The sequence below is a fragment of the Aotus nancymaae genome, unplaced genomic scaffold (assembly GCF_030222135.1).
Source record: "Aotus nancymaae isolate 86718 unplaced genomic scaffold, 86718_ANA_hifiasm-v0.15.2.pri h1tg000059l, whole genome shotgun sequence".
Lineage (NCBI taxonomy): Eukaryota > Metazoa > Chordata > Mammalia > Primates > Aotidae > Aotus > Aotus nancymaae.
Window position 1 is genome coordinate 25,412,427 of NW_026988473.1, and position 16,541 is coordinate 25,428,967.

A 16,541-nucleotide genomic window follows, 5' to 3' on the forward strand; every position below is an offset into this window, starting at 1 on the left:
GAATTTTTAATATTTTCATGAAAACACTTCTATTTCTCTCCCTATTCTTTGCCTTCCAAAAGATTTAAAAAACTAAACCTTTTTGTAAGTATCACATATGCAGATGTGTGTACAGTTCAATGTACTGTCACAAAGTGAGCACAGCTGTGTAACTATTGTCCCCTCATGTCCCCCGCCCACCTCCATCACTGCCTGCCTCCTCCCAAAGGTAACCACTATTCTGACTTCTATCATCAGCGTAAATTTTTCCTCTCTTGCTTGACATTACAGTTGTATGATTCAATGGTATTGCCATGGATAGTGGTAGTTTCTTCATTTTTACTGCTTCATATTATTCCATTGGATGACTACACTACAATTTATGTTGAAGGGCATTTGATTTGCAAATTTGGGACTATTACAAACAGTACTGCTATCACATTTTTGTATATGTCTTTGGTGAATATATGTCCATGTTTTTCTTAGTTATATGTACCTAGAGGCAGAATTAATGGAGGATAGGGTATGCATATATTCACTGTTGGTAGGTTGTCCCAATTTATATTTCTGCCAAGAAGGTATGAAAGTCCTGTATCAGTTCTAATTTTGCCAGCACTTGGTATTATTGACCTTTTAATGATAGCAATTCTGTTAAGTGTGTGGCAGCATCTTGTTGTGGTCTTATTTTGCATATTCCAGATGAATAATAAGATTGCCTACCTTTTATGTTTATTGTCATTTGGAGATCCTCTTCTATGAAGTGCTTAGAAGAATTTTCATCATTTTTCTGTTGAGTGTTATATATATTTCTTATTAATATTTAAGACTTCTTTATATATTATGGAAATGAGTTCTTTGTATATATGTATTGCATATATATGTATTGCAAATACTGTCTCCCACTCTGTGGATTGCCTTTTTACATTCCCACCAAATCTTTTAATAAACAGAAGTTGTTAATTTTTTAAAAACTTTTTATGATAAAATCATTTAAGACTTACAAAAATAATACAGAGAGTGCTTGTATACTTTTCATGTAGCCTTCCCTAATAGTAACATATTACTTAACCAGAGTACAAAAAATTAATACTACCACAATACAACTTACTAATCTACAGACCTTAATCCCCATTTTGTCAACTGTCCACTAATGCTCTTTTTACAGTTCAGGATCCAACCTAGGATTCCTACATGGCCTAAAATTGTCATGTATACTTGGTCTCTTGCAATCTGGGGCGATTCCCCAGTCTTTGTCTTTTATGACCTCAACACTTTTGGAGAGGTATTTTGTAGAGTTTTCCTCAATTTGGGATTCTCTAATGTTTTCTCATAACAACACTATTCCAATAATTAGTAACTATAAACATGGCATATCTAAGAAGTTTTTGTTTACTTTGTCTTTTTTTAGGTCAGGTTTTTGAGTATGATTTATATTTACATAGAGTACAATTCACACTTGTTAGTGTATAGTTCTGAATTTTGACAAATATTTCCACTCATGTAACAACTATCATAATTGAAATATAGAACAGTCCCATTAACCCTCTAAAATTCCCTCATGCCCCTTTTTAGTCAACCTCTTCCCCTACTCCAGCCCATGGAAACCACCTGTTTGAGAGGTCCACACTCCTAGGCCATGGTATCAGTCTGTGGCCTGTTATCACCTGGCTGCACAGCAGGATGTGAGTGGCAAGTGAGTGAGCATTACTGTGTGAGCTCTGCCTCCTGTCAGATCAGCAGTGTCATTGGATTCTCATAGGAGCACAAACCCTATTGAGAACTGCATATATGAGTGATCTAGGTTCTGTGCTCCTTATGAAAATCTAATGCCTGATGATCTGAGGTGAAACAGTTTCATCTTGAAATCGTCCCCCTCACCCCATCCCGTGGAAAAGTTGTCTCCCATGAAACTGGTTCCTGGTGCCAAAAAGTTTGGTGACAGCTGACCTATCTGTTTTTAATCCCTATAGTTTTGTTTTTTCCAGAATTGACATATAGAGTCATACAGTACAGAGCCTTTTGAGTCTAGCTTATTTTACTTATAATGATGCATTTGAGACACATTCATTTGGTTGTATCACTCTGTTCTTTTTCATTGCTTAGTAGTATTCCATTGTATGGATGTACCACAATTTGTTTCTTTTTTTTTTTGTTTCAGTGATTGTACTCTGGTTATGTTAATATTGGAGAAAGCTGGGTGAAGAATATGCAGGCACTAACTGGTTCTTCCATTCACCAGCTGGTGGACATTGCGTTGTTTCCAGTTTTTGGCAAAGTTTGACTTCTATACAAATAAAACCATTATATAATTTGTATAAAAATGTTTGTGTGTACACAAGCTTTCATTTATCTTGGGTAAATACTTGGGCATGGAATTGTTGGGTCATATGGTTAAGTATATGTTTACCTGTATATATAAGTAATTGCCAAACTGTTTTTCAAAGTGGCTGTACCATTTTGCATTCTCATATGGGAGTTCTAGCTGCTCCATATCTTTGATAGCACTTGATATTGTCAGTTTTTCTCATGATTAGATGGAGGTTATGCTTTTTTTTTTCCAAGAATACCATTGACATTTTGCTTTTCTCAGTGCATCATATCAGAAGGTATAGGATGCTGATATTGTTCATGGTTGGGTTAACTTTGATCACTTGATTAAGGTGGTATGTGCCAGAATTCACAGTTAATTTAGTTTTTTTCCTACCCCTACCATCTCTAGTGTGGCTATGTTAGTCCAGAAGTTGTTAGTTTTGATGTAGTCATAGTTATCCATCCACCAGGAATTGATTTTTTTTAATTACAAACCCTAAGTGTACGACTGGGTACATTTTCACATATTAAACACCCTTGTGTAACCAGCACTTCAGAAGCCCCTCCTACTTACTTCCAACCACAAACCTACTCTTTAAGGCAACTATCATCCAAATTCTAATGCAATAGAGTATGGTTGCATGCTTTATATAAATAGAATAATATATTGTATGTTTTGTGTATCTGCCTTCTTTTGAGCAACATTATGTTTGTGACATTCATGTTATTGCATGTAATTATAGTTTATTGTCATTGCTGTTTAGTTGTCCATTGCATCAATACACAAAAATTTACTTATCAATTTCAATATTGACAAGAATTTGGCTTCCAGTATGAACATGTAAGCTAGTATGAAACTATATTGTTAAATGTCTTTTGGGGAATGTATGTATGTATTTTTGGGAGGTATCCTAGGAATAAAATTGTCTGCATCATAGGGTGTGCATATGTTCAACTTTCATAAATCCATTCAAATAATTTACAATGCTATAAGCAATATACAAAAGTTCCAGGTTGTTCCACATCTTAGTCAACACTTAGGATTTTCTACCTTTTAAATTGTACCCATTTTTGTAGATGTGACATTATATTGTAGTTTTAGTTAGCATTTCTCTGAGACCTAATTAAACTAACCATTTTTCCATACAGTTATTGGCCATTAGGCTAGCTTCTTTGTAAAGCCCATTATTTTGCTCATTTTTCAATTTTTCTTTTTCTTTCTTTCCTTTCCCTCCCTCCCTCCTTTCTTTATTTCTTTTCTTTCTTTCTTTTTTCTTAGCTTTGTTACCCAGGCTGGAGTGCAGTGGCATGATCTCACCTTACTGCAACCCCTGCCTCCTGGGTTCAAGCGATTCTCCTCCCTCAGCCTCCTGAGTAGGTGGGACTATAGGCACACACCACCATGCCCAGCTAATTTTTTGTATTTCCAGCAGAAATGGGGTTTCACCGTGTTGGCCAGGCCAGTCTTAAACTCCTGATCTCAAGTGATCCACCCACCTCAGCCTCCCAACGTACAAAGATTACAGGCATGAGCCACCATGCCCAGCTCCATTTTTCTATTTTTCTATTGCATGACTGGATTGTATATTTTCTTACTGGATGATGAAAGTTATGCCTTCTGATGAGTCCTTTTTTTTGAATTATGTGTTGTAGATTCTTTGTCCCACTTTTTGAATTGCCTTTTCACTCTTTTAATTATGCCTGTAAATGAAAAAAAAGTTGTTTTTTGTTTGTTTGTTTGTTTTAAATTGCATTTTAGATTTTGGGGTACATGTGAAGAACATGCAAGATTGTTGCATAAGTACACACATGGCAGCATGATTTTCTGCCTTCCCCCCCTTCACCTATATCTGGCATTTCTCCCCGTGCTGTCTCTCCCCAACTCCCCACCCCCCACTGTCCTTCCCCTATTTCCCCCAACAGACCCCAGTGTGTGATGCTCCCCTCCCTGTGTCCATGTGTTCTCATTGTTCATCACCCACCTATGAGTGAGAACATGCGGTGTTTGATTTTGTGTTCTTGTGTCAGTTTGCTGAGAATGATGGTTTCCAGCTTCATCCATGTCTCTACAAAGGACACGAACTCATCATTTTTGATGGCTGCATAATATTCCATGGTGTATATGTGCCACATTTTCCCTGTCCAGTCTATCATCTAGGTCCTTGAGGAATCGCCACACTGTCTTCCACAATGGTTGAACTAATTTACACTCCCACCAACAGTGTAAAAGTGTTCCTGTTTCTCCACATCCTCTCCAGCATCTGTTGTCTCCAGATTATTAAATGATCGCCATTCTAACTGGCATGAGATGGTATCTCAATGTAGTTTTGATTTGCATTTCTCTAATGACCAGTGATGATGAGCATTTTTTCATGTTTGTTGGCCTCATGTATGTCTTCTTTTGTAAAGTATCTGTTTATATCCTTCACCCACTTTTGAATGGGCTTGTTTGTTTTTTTCTTGTAAATCTGTTTTAGTTCTTTGTAAATTCTGGATATCAGCCCTTTGTCAGACGGGTAGATTGCAAAAATTTTTCCCATTCTGTTGGTTGTCGATTCACTCTAATGACTGTTTCTTTTGCCGTGCAGAAGCTGTGGAGTTTAATTAGGTCCCATTTGTCTATTTTGGCTTTTGTTGCCAATGCTTTTGGTGTTTTGGTCATGAAGTCCTTGTCTACGCCTATGTCCTGAATGGTTTTGCCTAGATTTTCTTCTAGGGTTTTTATGGTGTTAGGTCTTATGTTTAAGTCTTTAATCCATCTGGAGTTAATTTTAGTGTAAGGTGTCAGGAAGGGGTCCAGCTTCTGCTTTCTGCACATGGCTAGCGAGTTTTCCCGACACCATTTATTAAACAGGGACTCCTTTCCCCATTGCTTGTTTTTGTCAGGTTTGTCAAAGATCAGATGGTTGTAGATATGTTGTGTTGCCTCCGAGGCCTCTGTTCTGTTCCATTGGTCTATATCTCTGTTTTGGTACCAGTACCATGCTGTTTTGATTACTGTAGCCTTGTAGTAGAGTTTGATGTCTGGTAGTGTGATGCCTCCCGCTTTGTTCTTTTTGCTTAGAATTGACTTGGCTATGCAGGCTCTCTTTTGGTTCCATATGAAGTTTAAGGTGGTTTTTTCCAGTTCTGTGAAGGTCATTGGTAACTTGATGGGGATAGCATTGAATCTGTAAATTACTTTGGGCAGTATGGCCATTTTCACGATATTGATTCTTCCTAACCATGAACATGGAATGTTTCTCCATCTGTTTGTGTCCTCTCTTACTTCATTGAGCAGTGGCTTGTAGTTCTCCTTGAAGAGGTCCTTTACATTCCTTGTTAGTTGTATTCCTAGGTATTTTATTCTCTTTGTAGCAATTGTGAATGGCAGTTCGTTCTTGATTTGGCTCTCTTTAAGTCTGTTATTGGTGTATAGGAATGCTTGTGATTTTTGCACATTGATTTTGTATCCTGAGACTTTGCTGAAGTTGCTTATCAGTTTCAGGAGATTTTGGACTGAGACGTTGGGGTCTTCTAGATATACAATCATGTCGTCTGCAAATAGAGACAGTTTGACTTCTCCTTTCCTATTTGAATATGCTTTATTTCTTTTTCTTGCCTGATTGCTCTGGCAAAAGTTTTAAATTCTAATATAGTCCAATTCATAAAGGTTTCCATCATGTTTATCAATTTTAATGCCTTTAAAAAATATTAACTACTTCAAGATCACAAAGTTGTTCTCCTGTTTATAACTTTTAAGAGATTCATGCTCTACTGACTGAGCTAGCTGGATGGCTACATTTTTAACTTTTAGACGATCTATTTTGGTTTACCTTTCAGTTTACATTGCAGTCCTCTAGAGCTGTCTTTTTTTTATTTAAGGAAATGGTTTATTATTTAAAATATCTTAGAAAAATCATGTAAAAGCATCAATTTTATGACATAATTTTAAAAAAATTTTAATTGACAAAAAATTTTATCTGTTGTATTGTGTACAATATAATTAGAATTGCTTTTTATGTATGATGGAAAGCTAGGGAATCAAGATTTTATTTTTTTCCCCTTAAGATTTATAATTGCTCCAGAGCAAGTTATTTTAAAAAAATTTGTTTCCATCTTATTATAAGTTAAATGATCATGTATATGTGTATCAGTTTCTGGACTCGTAGTTCTATGTCTCTGGTCTAGTTGTATACTCTTGTAATAATTCCACAATTGTAAATCTTGCATTCTAATAAGCATTATACCTGATACTGTCAGTCTTACAGCTCTGTTCTTGAAGATTATTTTGACTGTGTTTAATCCTTTACATTTCCATATGCACTTTAGAATCAGCCTGTTAACACCAGCCAAATGCATATTCTTATACAAAGCTGCTGGGTTTTTACTTTAGCTTGCATTGAATCCATATGTCAATTTGGGGGCATTGTCATCTTTACAATATTGTGTTTTCCAATCCATGAAGATGGTATATCCCTCTATTTATTTAGTTTTTCTGTAACTTTTTTTCTCAGTAGTGGAAATTTTCTTTCTTTTTTTTTTTTTAATTGTACTTTAGGTTCTGGGGTACATGTACAGATCATGCAGGATTGTTGCATAGGTACACACATGGCAATGTGGTTTGCTGCCTCCATTCCCCCCGTCACCTATGTCTGGCATTTCTCCCCATGTTATCCCTCCCCAACCTCCTCACCCCCCTGCTGTCCTTCCCTTCCCTTGCCCTCCCCCAACAGACCCCATTGTGTGATGCTCCCTCCCTGTGTCCATGTGTTTTCATTGTTCATCACCCACCTATGAGTGATAACATGCGGTGTTTGATTTTCTGTTCTTGTGTCAGTTTGCTGAGAGTTGTGGTTTCCAGGTTCATCCATGTCCCTACAAAGGACACGAAATCATCATTTTTTATGGCTGCATAGTATTCCATGGTGTATATGTGCCACATTTTCCTTGTCCAGTCTGTTATTGATGAGCATTTGGGTTGGTTCCAGGTCTTTTCTATTGTAAACAGTGCCACTATGAATATATGTGTGATTGTGTCTTTATAACAGAATGATTTATAATCCTTTGGGTATATACGCAGTAATGGAATTGCTGGATCAAATGGAATTCCTATTTCTAGGTCCTTGAGGAAGTGCCACACTGTCTTCCACAATGGTTGAACTAATTTACACTCCCACCAACGGTGTAAAAGTGTGCCTGTTTCTCAGTAGTGGAGATTTTCTAGTTATCTTTTTGTTATTGATTTCTAGTGTAACTGCACTGTAGGCTAATAATGTATCCTGTATGATTTTATTTATTTTAAATATTTTGGAGATTTGCTTTGTCCATTCATATTGTCAAGTTTTGGTAAATATTCCATATTCATTTGAATGAAATTTATATTCCTCATTTGTTGGTGCAGTGTTCTACAAAAACATAGTTTATTAATTATGCTGTTCAAATATTCTCTATCCTTACTTCTTTTTGTATACTTCTTCTATTATTTCCTGAGAAATAGATTTATGTTTTTCCCCCTTTACTTATGCTAATTTTGTTTATATTTTGAGGCTATGTACTACATGTTGGAAAATACAGGCCAAGTACAGTGGCTCATGCATGTAATCCTAGCACTTTGAAAAGTTGAGGCAGGCAAATCATTTGAGCCTAAGAGTTCAAGACCACCCTGGGCAACATGTGAAACCCATCTCTACAAAAAAATACAAAAATTATTCAGGTATGGTGGCATACACCTGTAGTCCCAGTTACTTGGGAGACTGAGGTGGAATGATCGCTTGAGCCCAGGAGACAGGCTGCAGTGAACTGTATTCATGCCACTGCGTTCCAGCCTGGGCAACAGAGCAAGACTCTGTTTCAGTAACAACAACAACAACAAATGAAAGAAAAAGAAAAAAAAATTTAGAAGTGTTATATCTTTTTAGTGTATTATTCCTTTTCTCGTGATAAGATGTCCTTCTTTATCTTTAGTAATGCTTATTGCACTAAAGTTTACTTTTTCTGGACAAATGTGGTATCTGACACCTGTAATTCTAGCACTTTGAGAAGCCAAAGCAAGAGAATAGCTTGAGGCCAGGAGTTCGAGACCAGCCTGGGCAATATAGTGAGACCTCATGTCTACAAAAAATAAAAATTAGCCAGGCATGGTGGTGTGCATCTGTAGTCTCAGCTACTTGGGAGGCTGGGGTGGGAGGATGATTTGAGCTCAGGAGGTTCAGGTTATAGTGAGCCACAGTCTTGCCACTGTACTCTAGCCTGTGCAACAGAGCAAGACCTCATCTCAAAAAAAAAAAAAAGTGCTTATTCTGATACACGACTATATTATCCTTGTTTATCCTAATGCTTTTATGGTGTATTTTTTCTGATTATTTACAGCCAACCTTTCTATAATCTTATATTTAAGGCATATTTATTGTAAGCAGCACATAGTTGAGGATTCTTTAAAAATTCAATTAGACAATTTTTAAATTTTAATTGTAGCACAGTCCATCTACATTCATGAAAATACTGAAACAATAACTTATTTGGGTTTAAATCTATTGTATGATGTATATATTTTTTGTTCTATGTTCTTTTTCCTCTCCTTTGTATTCTTTTGAATTGGTCAAGTATTTTTGTTATCATTCCCATTTCCCCCTTCTGGCCTTTTAGGTATATATTCTTTTATCTCCTTTATAAGTGATCACCTTAGAAATTATACCATGCTTTCCTGATTTATAATAGTTTAGTATAAATTAGTACTTTTACTACTTCATGGACAATGCAAGAACCTTAGAATACTTTAACTCCACTTATCTCCCTCCACCCAGGTGGGCTTTGGAAGATGGTTATGAAGATAAACTAATAGTCTGCCAGCTAAGAAAACATTCTAGGTACTGAAAACAGCAAGTCTGTGTGTGATGATATCCTCTGCCCGCTCCAACACATTCTCTCCTTTTTCTGTGAGGCTGATCCCTTGGATAACTGCATCACCAAGGTTTCTTTGCCTTCTCCCTTTCGGTTTTGTAGCTAGTGGGAAGGATTGGCAAGAGACTGCAAGATTAGAGCAGTTGGAGTACTTATTCTCTCCTTTCCCATCATCCCTGCAAGTCTGCCATGGTTCTGACTACAGCTGCATCCTCCTACCTCTCCAGTCTCTGTCATATGACCCCTCTTTCAAGATCTGACTCCTGCAAGAGTCTGGTCTGGAAGAAGCTGCAATAATATTCCACATCCACTAGCTGTCCAATACACAGATAATAAAACCCACACCCTCATTGTGGTCTACAAGATGTTAGTTGATTGGGCCTCTGTCTGCTAATCTGAGCTTGGCTGTACTTTGTCACTCATTTACTGCTTCTTTGTCAAATAGTCCTTTTTTCCCCTGTTCAATAAACATGTCAAGCTGCCTCCAGCCTCTGTGCTTTTGCAATTGCTGTTCCCCTTCTTGGGCACATTTTCCTTCTCATCATCCAAGTTTCGGCTCAACAATCACATTCTTAGAGAAGGGTTTAACAGCTGCTGTCCATTTTCTGTTTCTCACACATGACTGGAAGTTTTCCCCCTATAGGACTTATTGCTGTCTGGAGAATTTTATTTATTTGTCGACTTCTGTATTATCTGCCTCCCTCTTGTACAATGTAGAGTTTACCAGAGGGAAATTTTGTCTGTCTTATTCACCAGTGTATTTTTAAATACACCTAAAAGAAACATAATAGATGCTCAATCATTCATTCTTGAATGAATGAATGAACTTATCTTTCTGTCTGGCTCCCAAATATATACAGTCAATCCTTTATCACCCTGCATTAGGCCAATTCTTGCATTGCTATAAAGAAATACCTGAGGCTGGGTAATATATAAAGAAAAGAGGCTTAATTGGCTCATGGTTCTGCAGGCTGTACAGGAAGCATAGTGGTATCTGCTTCTGGGGAGGCCTCAGGAAGCTTCCAATCATGGCAGAAGGGGAAGGGGGTACAGCTATATCATATAGCGAAAGCAGGGGCAACAGGCAGGGGAAGTGCCACACACTTTGAAACAACCAGATTTTGAAAAACTCACTATCACAAGCACAGCATCAAGGGATGGGGCTAAACCATTCATGAGAAATCCACTCCCATGACCAATTACCCTCCACCATGCCTCACCTCAAACACTGGGGCTTACAATTCAACATGAGATTTGGGTGGGGACACGTATCCAAACTGTATCACATCTCCAACTTCTCACTCACCAACAAATGAGGACTTTTCCAGCAAAGACCATTAGGCTAATGACAAAAAATGACTTACTTGGGAAAAGCTTCCTGTAGGAAGTGACATCTGATGTCATCTTTAAAGAGAGGCAGGGAACTTGTACATACAGAATCATTCAGCACTGAATTCAAGTCTAAAAATACCAGAAACCAACCGAACCAAAACAGAAAAAGAATTCCAGACCAAAATACTTTTTATTTTATTTTATATTTTGAGATGGAATCTTACTCTGTTGCCCAGGCTGGAGTGCAGTGGCACAATCTCAGCTCACTGCAACCTCCGCCTCCCAGGTTCAAGCAATTATCCTGCCTCAGCCTCGAGAGTAGCTGGGACTACAGGCACATGCCACTGTGCATGGCTAATTTTTTGTATTTTTAGTAGAGATGGGGTTTCACCATTGGCCAGGCTGGTCTTGAACTCCTGGCCTCAAGTGGTCCGCTCACCTCACCCTCCCAAAGTGCTGGGATTACAGGCATGAGCCACTGCACCCAAAATATATATATATATTTTAATGAAAATATTTAGATTTTATTAGTTTTCTAGTGCTGTGTAACACATTATCACACACTTCACAGCTTAAAATACTCACTTACTCCCTTACCATTCTGTAGGGTAAGAATTTAGACAGGCTTTTCTGGTCTCTGCTCAGTGTATCCCAAGGTTGAAAACAAGGTGTCAGCCAGCTGGGCTCGAATCTGAAGGCTCTGAAGAAGACTGCACTTTCAGACTCATTCAGGGTGTTGGCAGAATTCAGTTCCTTGAGGTTGTATGAATGAGACCCCTGTTGTTGGCTGGTTGTCAGCTGGGAGTCTCTCAGCTCCTTGAGGCCATTCACCTTCCTTTTTGAATAGCCACCTTCATCTGCCAGTGAGTAATGGTGTGTCAAATCGTTCTCATGCTTCAAATCTCCTTTTCTTCTGCCTTCTTCTGTAATAGCTCATGTGATTACATTGAGCCCACCCAGCAAATCCAGGAAAATCTTCCTATCTTAAGATCAACTGATTAGTTACCTTAATTACAGCTTCAAAGTCCTTTTTCCTAGGTAGCATAACATGTTCATGTGGGTAATGCCAGGGGCAAAGGTAATGGGGGACAAAATTCTGTCTACCACAGATAGAAACATAGAAAAACAAAACTGACTTCTGGAAGGGAGTGAAGAACCCTAAAGACAGGCCGAGTCTCCCCAAAGATTAAAAAAATGCAACTGCCATTTTGATTTTGGAGATAAGCCCTACCTTTTCTCTTTTTAGATGTTTATTAGCTTTGCAATAGAATCTGAAATTAAAAAATTTGTTTCAAATTCTTATGAAGACATAATCTGAAATTTTATGTTCAACTGATTAAAGGTAACCAGGATCTAATAATTTGTCAAAGGGGGATGGATATGAAATGCTTTTGTTGATTGCCTGAAACTCTTCTTAATCCAGAGCTTCTCTAAGTGTGGCCAGCTGGTAGCTTACAAATACTTATTCATGGGGGCACCCAATGAATAAGAATCACTGGAATGGGCTGGGCACAGTGGCTCACGCCTGTAATCCCAGCACTTTGGGAGGCCAAGGTGGGTAGATCATAAGGTCAGGCGTTTGAGACCAGCCTGACCAACATAGTGAAACCCCGTCTCTACTAAAAATACAAAAAATTAGCCGGGCTTGGTGACAGTCGTCTGTAATCCCAGCTACTCAGGAGACTGAGGCAGGAGAATTGCTTGAGCCTGGGAGGCAGAGGTTGCAGCGAGCCGAGATCACATCACTGCACTCCAGCCCAGGCAATGGTGCAAGACTGTCTCAAAAAAAAAAAAAAAAAAAAAAAAAGAATCACTGGAATGAAACTGGAGTCTGTGTTTCTAACACACTCTCCAGATGATTTTTTTAAGCCCCCAAAGTTTGACACTCACAGCTGTCTTCTTTCCCCTGTATTATAGTGAAACGCAGTTATCCCAAGTACCCAAAAGAGGTCTCAGACCATTTCCTTAGAGAAATGTAAGGAGAGCTAACAGTTTCTAGCTCATGAGGATGGCCTCCTGACTTCCATGTTAAGTCAAGGGGTACCTCAAACCCTGGAGATGAGGACAGGAGAGAGTGGAGAGGCGAGGGAGTCCACGTGGACAAGTGAGTGCATGTTATGTGCGAGGAAGCAGGTTTTCTACTCACACAGATGACACAGGCAGGTGGATGGATACACAGTACGAATTTCTCCTAGGCTGGCCCGTCTGACTTCAAAGATGAGGCCCTTCCCTTCTCCTGACAGTCAGGAGAGATTTTTCTGTCCATCTCCTCTGAACTCTTGCTCATCCTAGGAAGCAGAGCCAAGCCTAGAGGCAGCTTCGACCTCAGGAATGTCACAAGCACAGGTGCTTGTGGATTTACTGAACTCTTGTCTCAAAGCCAAAACAGCTGGGCTTTCTGAATCCCATTTATCCTGCTCCTTTTCATATATCTGCCCACTTTTCTCACTCATCTCTGACCCAAGGCTTGTGGTAAAGCACATCAGCATAGAGTTGGGTGCAGGTAACAGCTGCCTGGAGGTGCCTGGGAATGTGTAAATTCAAGGCTGTCACCTCATTCCTCACTTAGGCAGCTGGCCAGCACCTGAGGGGTTTTTCTGGATCTGACAAACACACATCTGAAGCTGAGAGCAGAGAGAGGGTAGGGGAGCAGGGAGGCAGCTGGGTGTTGAGGAAAGAAGGCTTTGGAAGCAACAGACCTAGACTTTGAACCCACACCTGCCACTTTGCATATGACCATGAGCAAGTCCAAGGGCCCTACCTTTTATCTTTAAAAGAGGGGCCTTTGACCTATTTCTTGCAGGTTTGTATTGTGGATTAAGAGAAATACTGTGAAAGTGTTTGTTAAAGTGATTGTCATGTAGTAAGCCTTTCTTTATGTTAGGGCCTTTTCTCCCATATTAAAAACCTGCTTTGGCAAGTTACTTCTGCTCAGTGCCTCAGTTTCTTCATTTGTAAAGCAGGGACAATCATAGTATCTCACGGGGTGGTTGTGAGGCTTAAACGAGTTAATATATGCAAAGCTCTTTCGAACAGTGCCAACACATTGAAAGTTTTCAAGATGCATGAATTATTAATTATATGCCTACTTACATTCACAACTCCTTTGGGGTCATAGGGGATGTTGTGGAGATGGCTGGAAACCTGAGAATGAAAGATAGGCCCAATCTCTTTATAGATTAAAAAAAAGCAACTACCCGTCTTGATTCAGGCTGCTATCACAGAGTGCCATTGTGTTAGTCCATTTTACGTTCCTATAGAGGAATACCTGAGATTGGATAACTTATAAAGGAAAGAGGCTTATTTCCTTTATAATCACGATTCTGCAGGCTATATAAGCATGGCACCCACATCTGCTTGGCTCCTGGTAAGGCCTCAGAAAGCTTATAATCATGATGAAAGGCAAAGAGTGAGCAGGTGTGTCACATGGCAAAAGAGGGAATGGAGAGAGAGGAGGTCTCGGTCTCTCTCTCTCTTTTTTTTTTAAACAACCAGAAAGATCTCACATAAACTTATTTTTGTGGGGAGGGCATCAAGCCATTCATGAGGGATCCACCCCCATGACTCAAATGCCTCCCACTGGACCCACCTTCAACATTGGAGGTCACATTTCTGCATGAGATTTGGAAGGACAAACATGCAAACTACATCAGCTGTAAACTGGGCCATTTATAAACAACAGAAATTTATTTCTTGCAGTTCCAGAGACTGCAAGTCCGAGCTCTGGGCTCCCGCGTGGTCAGTTCTAGTGAGGGCCATCTTCCTGGTTTCAGAGTGGCCACTTCTCCTTGTATCTCCACATGGAAGAAAGAGGGCAGGGCAAGAAAGCTCTCTGGGGTCCCCTTTACAAGGGCACTCATCCCATTCATGAGGGCTCCACCCTTATGACCTAATAACCTCCCAAAGGCCCCACCTCCAAATGCCATCACATTGGGGATTAGATTTTAACTTATGAATGTTAGGGGGACACCAACATTCAGTCCATCCCACTACCCTTGTGATTTTTCAGACAAGTTCTCCTTTTTTGTCTGGAATGGAAAGAGCCTTTTCTTGCAGAGGAGGCCCAGCTAACTCCCTTCTTTTATGACATAAGTTCAAGTGTGCAGACAAATTATATTATCTACTGCTACCTAATAAATTACCCCAAAACATAGTGGTTGAAACCAAACTTTTATTATCTGTGGATTCCTGTGGGTCAGGAGTCTGGGAACACTTCAGTTGAATAGCAGACTCAGCTCCCTCATGACGTCGCAACTAAGGTTTCGGCTGGAGCCGCAGTCCTCCGAAGGCTTGGTGGAGCTAAGTGAGCTGTTCCTGAGATGGTCGCTCATTTGTCATTTGGCAGGAGGTCTTGGTTCCCAGCCACGGGCATCACTTCATAGGCTATTGAAATGTTCTTACAAAATGGCAGCCGGCTTCCCACAGAGCAAGATGCAAGAGGGACTGAGCTGGAAGATGCAATATCTTTGTCTTTTATGATGTAGCCTCAAAATTGACACATCATTTCTGCAATTCTCATTGGAAGCTAGTCATTAGGTCCAGCCTACACTCAAGATTCGAGAGGAGGGAAATTAGGTGACATCTCTTGAGGAAGTGTTGTCTGAGAATTTGAGATCATATTTAAAACATCCTTATATTTAAAATACCAATAATGATAGGTATTAAATACATGGCAGATGCGGGAAGGAGGTTGATTCCAAACTGAGCCAGTGTCTTTGTTCTCTGTCCATTTAATTCAGAGTATCTTTGTTCAGTGTCCTTTGTTCTCTGTCCAATTGACCCCTCCTGGAAGGAGATTTGAAATTTCCAGTTTCCAACAATGTTGAAAACAGGCACGGAAATGGAAGGAAGACAAAATGGTTATGGCTCATACCACAAGCTCTTATTGAATCCCTTCATTCTGCTGCATCCATATTGGGCATTAGAAGTAAAGAGAAGAATAGTAACACAAATCTCTGCTCTTGAGGTGCCTGATGTCTAGTGGAGAGAGTAATAAAGAGAACATGAGAATAAAATAGGATAAGGTGGTCTTTACCTCACCCCCTATTTTCCATGTCTATATCATTTTCTTTCCCAGAAATGATCACAAATAGGATTTTCTCAGGTATTTGTTTGTTTTACTTATTTATTACTATTTCTTCCCACTGTATTCCTAGGACCTAGCCCAGTGGTTGCTATATGGAAACACTCAGTAAATACTTGTGAATGAATAACTGTGATAAGGTAAGCACAGTGAACTATAGCAGCAAGTAGGAGGGGAGCCCAACTCAGCCTTGAAGGAAGCCTTCATGGGGGAAGCAATCCTGTGTTGAGATTTGAGGTGTGAACAGGAGTTAGCAGGGTGGACATGGGCACATTGTTCCCAGCCTCCAAGTACAGCATTCCAAGCTGAAAGAGAGTCCAGTGCATCTAAGGGGCTGCAAAGACTTCCATATGCTGGAGGAGAGAGGCAGGGGTTGGCGGAGGATGGGTTAGGAGAGTAGAGGGAGGATTGCAGAGATAAGAGGAAGATAAAGCAGGATCAGGTTATTAAGAACCTACCAGCAGGGCACAGCGGCTCATCCCTGTAATCCCAGCACTTTGGGAGGCTGAGGCAGGAGAAACACTTGAGCCCAGGATTTCAAGACCAGCCTGGCCACCATAGCCAGATACCATCTCTAAAAAATAAAAATAAAAATAGGCTGGGTGTGGTGGCTCATGCCTGTAATCCTAGCACTTCGGGAGGCCGAGGTGGGTGGATCAAGAGGTCAGGAGATCGAGACCGTCCTGGCTAACATGGTGAAACCCCATCTCTTCTAAAAATACAAAAAATTAGCTGAGTGTGGTGTGCACCTGTAGTCCCAGCTACTCCAGAGGCTGAGTCAGGAGAATTGCTCCAACTGGGAGATGGAGGTTGCAGTGAGCCAAGATTGCACCACTACAACTCTAGCATGGGCTCAGAGCGAGACTCTGCTTCAAAATAAATAAATAATAAAATAAAATAGCCAGGCATAGTGAGACAGGAAGATTGCTTGAGCCGAGGAGTCAAGACTGCCTTA